This window comes from Physella acuta, unplaced genomic scaffold (genome assembly GCF_028476545.2).
Source record: "Physella acuta isolate Inbredline_101_S28 unplaced genomic scaffold, ASM2847654v3 ptg000600l, whole genome shotgun sequence".
NCBI classification, from domain to species: Eukaryota; Metazoa; Mollusca; class Gastropoda; family Physidae; genus Physella; species Physella acuta.
Genome location: NW_026732119.1, coordinates 861,208 through 875,376, shown reverse-complemented (window position 1 = coordinate 875,376; position 14,169 = coordinate 861,208). Strand labels below are relative to the sequence as shown.

At 33.9% G+C, this 14,169-nt stretch overlaps 1 pseudogene; it reads right to left on the bottom strand.

Annotated features, from left to right (window-relative positions):
• Nucleotides 1-3,086: 3,086 nt before the first annotated feature.
• Nucleotides 3,087-3,749, bottom strand: LOC131947582 (uncharacterized protein KIAA1143 homolog; annotated as a pseudogene).
• Nucleotides 3,750-14,169: the final 10,420 nt, after the last annotated feature.

Sequence of the window (14,169 nt, the reverse complement as noted above, 5' to 3'; positions counted from 1 at the left end):
TGTTTTAAATGTTTATAAATTAACTTCAAAAGAACAACGGTTTGTATAAAATGTCTGATGCATTGATTAACCATCATAAAATTCTTTTAATTAAATATCAAAAATTTAAAACCATAAAAGTTTTTAAAATTTAATTAGAGATAACTTATTTTTGTTAAATAAATTAAATAAATTAAATAAATTAACTATTAGCACTAGATAATTAGTTTAATTTTAAATATTATTTCGTTACAATAATAATAAATAACAAGAACAATGATTTACTAAACTGTTTTACTTCAACTGGGCTATCGGTTCTATATTATTTTGTTATAATAGTTTAAAGTGGTTTCCCATATGTATTTTTTAAAAGTTAAGATGGGAAGAAAGTAATAAAAAAAATTATTTAACTATCCAGTTACAACATTCCTGTTGTACAACTCACGCTAATACTATGCGTACAATTAAGCGTTATCTGCCGTTCTCACTCTTTTATTTCTTAAGTGAGATGTCATTAAAATATCCTATCGATACAATTGTTATAACCCAAACTGGACGTAGTTCAACTCAACTAATTCAATATTTAGTGATACCGACATAATCCTCACCTCTCCCTCACCCCATCCCCTGTGGTGTTGTGGTAGTTCAATCTAATTCAGGGGTCGGCAACGTTTTTAGACGGAAGAGCAACGCGTCAATATTTCCAAAATTTCCCAGTTTTTAAACAGCCACTAACTTTTTTACTTTCTCGTATATACAAAGTATAGAGAAAGTCTTGTAATCGTGCAAAAAAAAATCGAGATTTTTACAAATCTCGACGTTTTACACCTCACTGATACGGAAAAACATAATTTTGCAATCTTGTCCGTATGTCTGTGTGTCTGTCTGTCTGTCTGTGTGTCCGTGTGTAAACACGATAACTTGAGTACCGTTACAGCTAGGTTGATGAAATTTCATATATAAGTATTTTATCAAAATCGTAGATCCGTATCAACTTTTGAGCGATTTCCGATAACCGGAAGTGGTACTTTTCCTACTTTGAATTTTTCAAAAGCCTATAACTTGATTACTATTTCAGATAGATAAATGACATTTCACATGTAAGTAAAAGATCTAATTCTCTACCGTCTGTTAAATTTTGAGTAATTTCCGTTGACTGGAAGTAGTAAATTACGCTACTTCCGATTTCTCAAAAAACTAATGTAAATTTTAAAAGTACTAATAATATTGCGCACTATTATGCGCTTTTTTATTTGGCGTTCACTTGGTGTGCAATTAATTTGTCTACAAGATTTTATTCTATTTTTAAAACTTTAAGTATTTAAAATGGATTAAAATTCATGTCTATAGCCCGAGTTCCCATCCCCTGTTATTTTATATAAGAATATACGAGAAAGTTTAGGGGAGATCACTCCCGGTTTATTTTTCAATATTTTGGTTTTTGATAAGAATTAGGGAAATACATTTGATTAAAATAAATAGCGTTTAATCTGATCTAATATTTATTCATATAAAACATTCACATGTTTCGCACAAAAAGTGTTTTAGCTATCTCTTCTATAATAAAATTAGTAATCAAATAATATAACTATAGAATTATCCGAATCCACTTTAGAAGCCAATAACTTTTTTGTTCTCGCTCAGACAGGCCTCAACACGACAAACGCCGACTACTGGCTTGGGTATAGGTTTGATTACTGTATCGGTTAGGCAGGCCTCAACACGACAAACGCCGAATAACTGGCTTGGGTATAGGTTTGATTACTGTATCGGTCAGGCAGGCCTCAACACGACAAACGCCGACTAACTGGCTTGGGTATAGGTTTGATTACTGTATCGGTCAGACAGGCCTCAACACGACAAACGTCGACTAACTGGCTTGGGTATATGTTTGATTACTGTATCGGTCAGACAGGCCTCAACACGACAAACGCCGACTAACTGGCTTGGGTATAGGTTTGATTACTGTATCGGTCAGGCAGGCCTCAACACGACAAACGCCGACTAACTGGCTTGGGTATAGGTTTGATTACTGTATCGGTCAGGCAGGCCTCAACACGACAAACGCCGACTAACTGGCTTGGGTATAGGTTTGATTACTGTATCGGTCAGGCAGGCCTCAACACGACAAACGCCGACTAACTGGCTTGGGTATAGGTTTGATTACTGTATCGGTCAGGCAGGCCTCAACACGACAAACGCCGACTAACTGGCTTGGGTATAGGTTTGATTACTGTATCGGTCAGACAGGCCGCAACACGACAAACGCCGACTAACTGGCTTGGGTATAGGTTTGATTACTGTATCGGTCAGGCAGGCCTCAACACGACAAACGCCGACTAACTGGCTTGGGTATAGGTTTGATTACTGTATCGGTCAGGCAGGCCTCAACACGACAAACGCCGACTAACTGGCTTGGGTATAGGTTTGATTACTGTATCGGTCAGACAGGCCTCAACACGACAAACGCCGACTAACTGGCTTGGATATAGTTTTGATTACTGTATCGGTCGCTTCTGTCCATCGGTTCTCACAGGGCTTATCCTCCACCCCACTGAACACAGGGTAAACTCATACTTCACTGTGCAGTGCCTGGCTCAACCGTAGGAAGCTAATAACTAAAATACTACGTCACTTAGGTTAAATTAATCCATACTAATAGGGAGAGGAATGCATTTTGATCAAAATTGCATTCCCCTTTTAATGATATTCGAAAACGTCTACACTTCGGCAATAGCAAGAATGATATAGTCGCCACGGGGCTGGACACACCATTACTGTGGGGCTGGGCCTGGTGCCCAAGGTGCTCAGCTGTCTTTGTACGCTCTACTCCACCTATTCTTATTGTTGTCTGATGAGTGTTTTTGTCATGTTTGAAGTTTTTCTTTTTTTTACAGTGTGATATTTTGTATGAGCTTTGAAAATGAAATAATACAATTAATAATATTTGTGCAAGGAACTGGAGAGCCGCATCTTAACTTCAAAACGCATGCGGCTCGCGAGCCGCAGGTTGCGGACCCCTGCTCTAATTAAAAAGGAAACATAATATTATTAACATTTATTTTTGCTTAAAATAATTTTTTTTAATGTAAATGCTTTTTATTAATAACATACTAAAGACTATTTACAAAAATATTACTCCAACAACACTTAAAAATGCAAGAAGCACACAATTGAATGTTGTTCCCACCAGCTACTAGCTGTCATCCCCCTCATCATCACCAAATGATAATAGTGAACTGTTCTTTGTCTTTTTTGCTGTGAATGTTTTCTTTACTTCTGTTTCTTTTCGTTTATTACTGGACTCTTCCTTGTCAGTGTTCCCTGTTGTGTCCTGAGTTCTTTTTGATGGTTTTTTAAATGTGATTTTTTCATCTAGTCTCGCTGGACCTTCATCAATTTGTTTTTTCTCTAACTCTGCTTCTTCGGCTGTCAAATCTCCAGACTTGAGTACAACAACAACAGGTTTTTCCTCTTCTCTTTCTGGCACATCTTCATCATCATCCTCATCAAAATTTGGAATGCTTAACTTTTTTTGTATTCACATCTGGTTCATCTGTGTGACCTTTTTTTTCTTTAAACTGTTTAGTAAACGAAGGTTCTTCATTTTTTACATATGATACTCCTCGCCACCTAAGAAACCAGAAATGAGAATAGAATATTGGTAAATCAAGAGTTTTTAATTTAAAAACAAAATATATCTTTATTTGTCTAAGGGTACCATAAACAAAAATTTCTAAAGTTTTAAACACTTAAAAGTACAAAACCATAGATTTTGATAAAAACATAAATAACAGTGTATTACCACAATAGTAACAAAATTATTTGTTATTACTTTTAGAAAAATTTAATCTACTGTGGTTTTGTGTAATTTTTAATATAACGTTTTAAGTTTTTTCCCTTGACTGCTAAATCACATAATCTGAAAAGCAATATATTTCTAAACTTTCTACTTTCAACAATGCAATATGTTCTAAACCTTTCAATACACCTTTTAAAGTCTACAACATTGCCTTAACGTAGAGTTTCACTTTAAATTGTATGTTTATAAACAATAAACCTTTTAGTAATATTTCTAAATATCAGTACTGGAAGATACATTATACATTAATCATAATTTTAAACATTGTTACTCTCCTAACATATTTAAAAAAAAATGAAATAAAAAAAGCAATTAGCAAATCTGATTGATCAATTGAAATCAGAAATCGTCAACGTCTAAACTTATGGACTATAGGTATATTTCACAAAAGATCCAGGGCGTTAAGTTTTTCAAACAGTTCATCCCTTTTGAACCAGTAGCTTACTGTGTGACTGCGCAGAGGCGTAGCGACCCTTCCCGCCACCCGGGGACAAACTTTTCGATTTGCACCCCCCTCAACCTTTCAATTTATTTTTCCAACCCATTTTGGCGCCCCCTTAGGGGGCGCCCGGGGACATATGCCTCCCCCCCATGCCTCCCTCGCTACGCTACTGGACCGGGGTACATGATAAGGCTTACACTTTATGTAATGGCTAATGAAAAAAATATATTTGACAAAAAAGGAGTTGTTGTGTGATATATATCTCTATTTAACCTAAGCACAATAAAGTGGGGCGGGTCCTTTAAGTTTATTTTTACTTCTGATTTTAGGGGCATTCATAAATGATGTCATGCTTTTTTGATGACTAACAAAAGACCAGACCCTCACCCCTAAATAACGACATTTATTAATTGTTCATAAATCTTCAATTAAATCATGTAGTAATAATATAAACATAGTCTTACATGTCTTGTTTTATGAGTAAGATTCTTCTAACTAAGTTGCCATTTTTTTCTGTGTACACAATGCATTATATTATTTGTACATGGAGAAAACACTGCTTGAAAAGTTTAAAAAAAAAAAAAAAAAAAACTAAAATTATTTGAAAACGCTGACGAATATATAAAACTTTCATTTAAAAAAAATATGTCGACAATTTGGTTTAAACGGTTGTATTTTGATTGTTTATTCATGTGAAGCTGTATTGTTGGTCACTGTTATAATTTTAATGTAGGAATCTACTTTACTAACTTCAATTTTTTTTTTTTAGTTTATAATAATTTAAATTCGATCTTTGAGGGATTTGGATCTATACTTTTTTTTCTGTATTGGTACTGTAGGCTCTGCTGAAATATGTCGCAATTACCCTATTCTCTTTCATGTAGGCCTATATCTTTTTATGCGACGTATAGTGGCTGTAGAGTATCATCTTTAAAAGTTTGATGAAATTCTTTAGTTAGTCCGTCTTGTCTAGATGCTTTGATTAATTTTTTTTTAAGCCATTGATTGTTTTACCTAAGTCTTGCATGGTTAGAGGGTCGCTGATTTTGTCTCGCTCTCCGTCTTTTAATTTTGTTGTGAATTTTAGATATTTGTCTTGGGTTTCGTTGTTGGTTTCGTCTTTATAAATAGCTAATGGCAGTAATCAGTGAAGCGTGCCTGATTTTTGTCCAAGTCTACGCCGTTGTCGTGTGTTATGATTTGTATTGGTTTAGAATGGGCGTGTATTTGCTATAATATTATGTTGTGGTGTGATGGCTCTTCACTTCCTAGTGTATATTCTCAACAACCGTGTATATATGACATGTGAAGAAACTATGTACAATACTACACAACATATACCATATCCGACAAATATCATACACGCGAGTAATTTGCTTTATGTCATAGAGGATCATATACACAGGTTTATTGTATGTACTGAACTAAATATTAATACATCGCCAAAAAATATTCTATTTACTGTTTTATCTTCTGATTATCTTTTGCAAAGCATAAGCAATTTGACGTTGTTTTTTTAAAGTTTTTTAAAGTTTAGTATACTTACATAGACATAAAACAAATGTAGTTACTTTAATATTAATGTGCTGGCCGTGTCAAAGGGTAGAACACTCAGGTCCCGAAAGATGTCCCTGAGTTTACCCCGGGTATCTAACGCTAGGGAAAGTAAAGGCGATAAGGCTTACAGCTTAAAACACTCTCTTTTCAATGCTGACGTAATACGAACAGGTAAACTCTACATCATCTACTACATGTGGGTCAGGTTTAAAAAGGCAATTTTAGTTACTTTATTTACTTTACTGTTTTGTTGCATTAAGTCCTGCGTTTAAATCCTGAATTAAAAAAAAGGTTTTATGCGGTATTTTATTTAACATTTTTGTTGTGTGTAAATTTCGTTTTATACAATATCTCTTCCATGTGGAGCATTTCATTAAAATGTTCTAAGTTGTAGATAGTACATTTATTTTTAAAAAAGTACTATATTTTTAAAAATATTTACAAAAAATATTATTAAGAAAATAAAGTATTGTATAGTATTGTATTGTATTGTATAATTGTTTGAAATTTTATAACATATTGCTGTGTTGAAAGTAGAAACATTTTGTACTACATTTTTTTTCCCATTTTTAAATTGAAAAATTAAGGGAAACAACTTAAAACTTTGTTTTTAAAATAGTTTACAATAGAAGTACATAAAATTGCAATGCAAGAAACAGATAAATGTTTATTGTATTTCAAAATTAATATATCGCAATTAGAGTGAATGTAAAAAATTATATAATAAGTAGTTTAGTATGTTTAATTTTTAGAAAATGTAATTTTATCTGTTTGTTACAGAACATTAACCAAATAAATAATAATTAATTTAAAATAAGGAAAGATACAGCTAAGCAATATTGCCTTAACTTCTTGAAATGTTTGTCCTTTTTTTTCCTGGTACCCCAAAAAATTATGTTTTATTTAAATACTGCATAAGTACTAAAGTAGTCAAAACATATTACTTTTATATTAAGTTAAACGAACGAGATAGCAGGATTAAGTAGCATGAAGAGTGAAGTTCCCTTTTCAAACCTGACGGTCTATAGGACAAGTGAAATAAAGTTCACTTGTTTCTGTGACCTCGGCATAAGCAGAGATAGCGTGGTCAGCACTATGTCCAGCCGCCTGTACTTTCCCTAACGTGATTTAGGTACCCATCATAGATGGGTCTACTGACTTTAACCCGGATTCGAACTCGATGGGTTAGTAGTCAAGCTCTCTACCGTTATACCACTCCGTTCCATTAGCATGAATCACTGGATTATAAGGATGGACTGCACTTTTATGAATTTACACTAGAAAATCGTTCCGAGAATTAAGGAACACATCAGCATTGTTCTAAATATAATGTACACAAGCTGCGAACTGATTCCATGACCTCACATAACTGAAATAAGAAACACATGACATAAAAAAATACCATTGATGTATATCAACATCAATGGTAAACTACTGTGGGACAGGTCATATTTCAAATGGTGCTTTATGAAACGTGATTAACGATGCTTATTTTAGCTTGTTCATAATGTGCAATGTCATTTTTGTTACCGTTAAATTAATGTATGTAAATGCACTTGTAATGTCCATAACAATATTTTACTCACATAAATAAACGATTACTATATTTGAAAAAAAAAAAATTCCTTTGTAATTTAGATTAAACTGTTTCCGAACATCAAAAAGATAAAAAAATATAATGACTTGAATTTACTACTTGCCATAACAAACACGCTCTAACACCATTATGAAAACTATAATGACTAGTGTTTACTAGGAGCCATGTAAAACACGCCCTAACATCATTACACGGTGCGTCTTTAGCAAGTTAATTTAGTGATATTGATAGTGTTAAAATGTAAGCTATTTTAAGTGAAATGTATTGAATAATGTTATAATGCACATATAAACAGAGGCGTAGCGGAGGGGGGGGGGGCGGGGGTGCGGACCGCACAGGGTGACGCCTTTAGGGGGGTGACACCAAGGCAAAAAAAAGCAAAATATATAGAGAAAAACTTGAGCGGGGGGGGGTGTAAATCGAAAGTTTGAGGGAGGGGGTGCAAATCGAAATTTGTCCCCGGGAAGGGTCGCTACGCCTCTGGGGGGTGACACCATTAAGTGCCGCACCGGTTGACACCCGACCTCGCCACGCCACTGCATACAAACATATACTATTTTAAAGGATACATAAGTGCAATTTACTTCTTTTAAAGGTATTTGACAGTTAAATACATTGTGTTAGGATAAAGCTTTATAGCTGTTAGCATGGTACCGATGTCTAGTAGTTTTAAATAATGAAATGTGTACAATTTATGTGTATTTTAATAACCATTGTAGTACTATGAATACATTACATAAAGCGTGTACGTGCTCTATCATACAGCGTATGTTTAGTTTATATGTGTTTTTTTTGCCTTTAGTTACATTGTCTGTTAATTACATCACATTTTTGATTCTACATCTGATTACAATGGTTCTTAGTTACAACTGAAATGTTTATTCTACATCGGGTTTCATTTTTTGTTAATTAAATCTAAATGTTGCTGGTACATCTGGATACTTTGCCTGTTAGTCATATTTAAATAAGATACAGCGGTAGATAGCTATGTCCGTCATTTTCTTTTCATTTATTGTTTACTTGCCTTTACATTTACCCCTACACTAAAACTAAATTTAACTCTAACAGTAGATTTCCTATCTACCCTTATAACTCATGGTATCATTGGCATTAGCTTACTGTTAGTATAAGTTATAGTAAATTGAGATTTACTTTTAAACTTAACTTTTACTTTTATTAAAGTTAAGTTTTTTTTTTTAATTTGTATAGTTTGCGTTTACATTCTGCCTAGGTGTGACTATATGTTTTGAGTGTGTTATATTGTGCAGTAGTGTTATATTTACTTTAATGTCAACACTACAATTTTTTTTAGTTTCTATACATATGGTACATTGTGTTTGCTGATGAATACTTGTATGTTCATATGTTTTTAGAGGTGTATGTATGTCAGGGTGTATTTTAGTTTTACTTCTAACGAACAGTTAGCGAATGCATTTTAAATTGTGTTCGGGAATGTGTTTAATTAGTGTGTTAAGTCGTGTTAATTATGTGTATGTATCTATACGATTTTAAAATGTGTTCAGCCTCCCAGAGACGGACCCAGGAGCTAGAGATGAAAAAAATGACTTAGATACACAGTGCTGTAACGAGCTGAACATAGTGCTGTAACCAACGGTAAAGAATGAAAAAACGTCTGGACATCGAGTCAGTTTTATTTCCAGACTTTTTTCTCGAAAAAGGGGGGGGGGGGCGTTGAGTGTGGGGGGGGGGGGGGGGCTGGGAAAACTTAAATGTTATGGGGTAGAACCCTCTTAAAAGTACATGCGCTGTTTCTTTTTCTTTTATGTTTTATAATCTGATTATTTTTAGTTTATTAATTTAAAATAGACTACGTCTACGTCGTCTTAGAATTTGATTAAAAAAAATTATTTAGGTTTCTGTGATTAGGAATCTATTAGGCCCTGGATCTAGTTGCCTCTTAAACACATGTTTTATTTATTTTAAATGTTTATACATTAATTTGAAACACAGTGTGTTTTTTAGCCGTAGTCCAACATGTGGACGGCCAGAATGACCTAAAGCCCCAACCCATTCCCCTCGTCCGTCCGGCCATACTCGTCCACAAGTGTCTACTGTATTCGAACCACCACCCCCCCCGCCCACCCTAACTCCCCCCCCCACACCCTTGTGGACGTCATACACGGTTGACCCCAACGGACTATCAAATATAACAAATCTGGGCTCGTGACAATGGGGAAAATAGAAGGAAGGCGTTTGGATGGAGCACTACAAGAAATGTATTCGGCTACCCGTTTCAGATTTTGGAAAGCATTAGAAAACCGAAATAGATATCATAAGAATAAAGTAGGTGAAATCAATGTGAGAAAATGTTTTTCGGATGTTTCAAAATGAGTCCGGACCAGTCATTAATCGTAATTTTCGAATTAGTATACCATAGTTAGTTAAAATAGTCATGGGTTTTACTATTAAACTAAAAGTAAATGTGTTACTTTTCTTAAATAAAATATAATATATTGTAGAAAATAAGTCATAACAAGTTTTTTTTTGGTTTATAAAATAAGTTAATAAACAATTTTGTTAGCAAAAATGTTTGTAAAACAAATAAAACTATTTTAGTTGTGTGTTCTCCCCTGGTAATTTAAAATATAGAAATGGAGGAAACTTACGTTTTAAAAATAGAGAATATTTTTCAAAAATTAACTTTTCATTTCGGCGTGTAATCACAACATATTAAATAAATAATTAAATATTCCCTAGGCTATTACATATTATGTAGGCCTATATGTATATACATGTTAGAAATCTTTTAATTTATTAAAATGTATGCGTTTACCTCACGTATACGTTTGCGAACGAGTTGACACAAGTATATATGACGATGAATCAATCGACACACAGCACAATTTAAATTGAATCTCCGATGACAAAAAGCAACTTTGTATATGAAAATATACGTACAATATGTGTAGTTAACATAATGTACATTGCTAACCACTCGCAACTTCCCTAACTTTACCACACACTTATGAATCTGACAACTTACTTAGAGCCTACGTTTAAGTGTTACATCTTATAGTGAACTTAGGAACGAATTTAGCCAATGATAAAATACCTGAAAATTTTATTTTAACTACTTTGAAACAGCTTACATTTTTGACAGTTTTTATCTTGTTCTATCGCCTGACCCCCCCCCCCCCACCCCCCCCCCCCCCCACACACACACCCTACCTATATGTCCTTGACAAAAAAAACCACATTTGTTACAGTTAGATCTCTTTAAAAATTAAAAATAAAAACACGAAATATAAATATCTTATTGTTATTGTAAGAGTAACTTATTGTATTATAGGTGTCGTTCGTTGCATACGTTTTGCGGCAAGACATGCATTACTTTGGTAACCGTTAGTTATTGTTTTGATACTCGTAATGTTGAGCGGGCAGATAGTGAAACATCAACCACAAGGGTTAAGTTTATGTTTGTGTGTAAAAGTAAGTTTGGTCTCGTACGTTTAGTTTACACTTTTTATCCCTGCTTGAAAAGTTTTAAACGAAAAAAAAAATTGAAAACGCTGACGAATATTTAAAATTGTTATTCTAGAAAAACCTCGATAATTTGGTTAAAGTGGGTGTATTTTGGTTGTTACTTCATTCGATGATGTATTTTTGGTCTCTGTTATAGTTTAAAGTCGGAATCTACTTTACTGACTTCTATTTTTTTTTTAGTCTAGAATAATTTAAATTCGATCTTTAGTGGGGATTTGGGTCTATAATTTGTGTCTGTTGTGTCGTTTGATTTTTTCTGTATTGGTAATGTAGGCGCTGCTGAAATATGTCGCAATTACCCTATTCTCTGTCATGTAGGCCTATATCTTTTTATGTGACATATAGTGGCTGTAGAGTTTAATATTTAAAAGTTTGAGGAAATCCTTTAGTTAGTTTGTCTTGTCTAGATGCTTTGATTAATTTTAAAACCATCGATTGTTTTACCTAAGTCATAATTACTATTCTTTTTTAGTTTCTGTGCATAGAGTTCATTTTTGTGTTTGGTGATCAATACTTTTATGTTTAGATGTTTATTAAAGGTGTATGTATGGATGTATTTTAATTTTAGGTCTCCCGTATAGTTAGTGAACACATTTTAAATTGTATTCAGAAATGTGTTACGTAATGTAATAGTTCATGTTAATTAAGATGTTTGTATCTGTGCGATAATAAAATCTATGCAGACCTGCAGAAACTGATCCAGCAGCTAGAAATGAAAACTGACTTAGGATCTCATATATAGATCAAATAAGAAATGTAGAGGTCAGTGGAATAATGACTAATGCGATTGGTCATTGTCTATCAAAAATCTTTATGCGGGACTCGTAACAGGCGGGAGGATGCGAGGAAGGCACACCTACGAATTTGGATGGATTGGACTGTTTAGTTTTACATGGATTTTATTAGAAAAGAATACCTTTCTTCTTCTTCTTCGTTCTTAATTATTAGTGTTGAAGGGGATCGAGATTTATCTGCCAGTGGGGTTGAACTCGAGACTGTTCGAATTTATCAAACATGAGCTTTTTGCCGACTCGACCACGCCTCCAACACAATTAAGCGTTACGTGTCAACTGGTTATGCGCCATTGGGGCCATTGACTCCGATTTCAGCCTGCTTTTCTTTTTGGATTTGCTTCCATAGCCTGTGTCCAACCAAGAACAAACTACAAGGCAGCAGTTGTTTAATTTTGGAGTTGTCTCTCCTAGAAGAGTGGCTGTCCCCAGCTAACGAGCCTCATCTGCCCGAGGGTTCGAACTCGAGACTTTTCGGTTTAGCAACCATGAGCTTTACCGACTCGACCACGCCGACCCCCTAAATACCTTTAAATATTCTTAGTTATGATGCCTGAGTTATGAGTCTAATCAATGAATCATCAGATTCACCCATTCGTCTGATTGCCCCACAGATAGCATAGGTCTTGTAAGATCCAGTCATACGGCCTGTAGTCTCATCAACCTCTGTAATGTTGATCTGGATAGAAGCATGATCCTTGGCACCAATGATGCGGTTACTGGCAGAGAATTTGCGAGGAATCAACAGATCCACGAATTATCCTGTGTCGTTTTGCATGATGATGAAACCTTTGTAAGGATCAATTGGTGTAGTGCGGAACAATGATGAAAAGGAAACACGATGTGCGCATGTGCGAGTAAGACCTCAAGGCCAGAGAGCTAATGAATTGTATTGAGTAAATGAAATAGTTTTTCCATGACTAACGCTTACGTGTCTAATAAAATCAATGGTTTTAGAATTTAACTACAAGATAAGTTTATATTTGATTATTGAAAAATATTAAAATATAGAAACATTGTATAATGACATTTTTTTAAATAAAAAATTTTAATAAAAAAAAATAATAGATGAACGATGTTTGTATAGCAAATGAAAATAACTCTATTTACATTACTATTAAGAGTTGAATAGTGTAACTTCCCCTGGTAATTAAAATTTACAAAGAAAAGCAACTAATACACGTTTTATAAGTATAATATGTAAAAAGTCTCATGAGAGACCAACAACTTTTATGAAAGAAAGCTAATTAATTATTTTTTTTTTGTATGACTGTAATGAAAGATAAAACTGTACACATTGGATTTGTGCCATACGTGATGTTATACCCTGGCACACACCGATGAATTAAACAAATAATCACTAGTAATATGATAATAGTAATTTAATAAACATTTTCTATAATAATTTGGATTAGTACAGTCGCTGTGTTTTGGTGATAGAATTGTGAGATTATTTAATATAAATAAACTACTATTGTTTATCTTGTTATGGAAAGCAATCGTTGTGACTATCGTTGTTTTACTTTACCTGGCATCTTCGGTGGACTGTAACGAGGGATTGAGGTCCGTTTTAAAAAAAAAATATTTGAATTTATAAATTAATTCAAACGGCTTTTAACCAGCTTATATATATATATATATATATATATATATATATATATATATATATATATATATATATATATATATATATATATATATAGTAATGTTAAACCGATTGTAGTTTATGGTTCCCAAACAGCTTTAATTTTTACAAATGTAACTATAGTTATATCGCTTGCCATATTTAAAAAAAAACACATCTAGTATCATTACATACACTTCAAGCATTTTAAAAATCTGTATGCAATTTTTTAGAAAACATGGCAAAATCCATACCAATTATGCATTACATTATTCGTGTATTATAGAACAGTTCGTTTAGCAGTAGGCTCCTATATTGCATCACTAACTAGGAAAATATTTGGTTATAAGTGTCACCTGTTACGAAACATATCATCAATACTCCTTTGGGTCGGAGTGGTCGGGCTGGTAATGCTCATGACTGCTTCACCGACAAGTCCCTAGGTTAAACCCCTAAGTAGATGAGTCTCGATAGCTGGGGACAGCAACCCATCTAGGACAGAAAACCTCAACATCAAACAGCTACGGCTTTGTAGTTTGTTCTTGAATGGACACATTTTCTGAGAGGAAATCCAGAAATAAAAGTTGTATAAAGGAAAGTTTTAGCGGCTGGACATAGTGCTGTAACCAGCGATATAGAAAGTAAAAACCGCTATAGGGCCCCTACATAGTGCTGTGCTTCATATACCAACGTCCCAGACTTAGATTGACTCTACTTCATTCGCACATTCAGGTTTGAAAAAGGAACTTTACTGTCTCAATGTATCGCTATAAGACATTTGTTTCGACAGACACTATACATACTGCATGTATG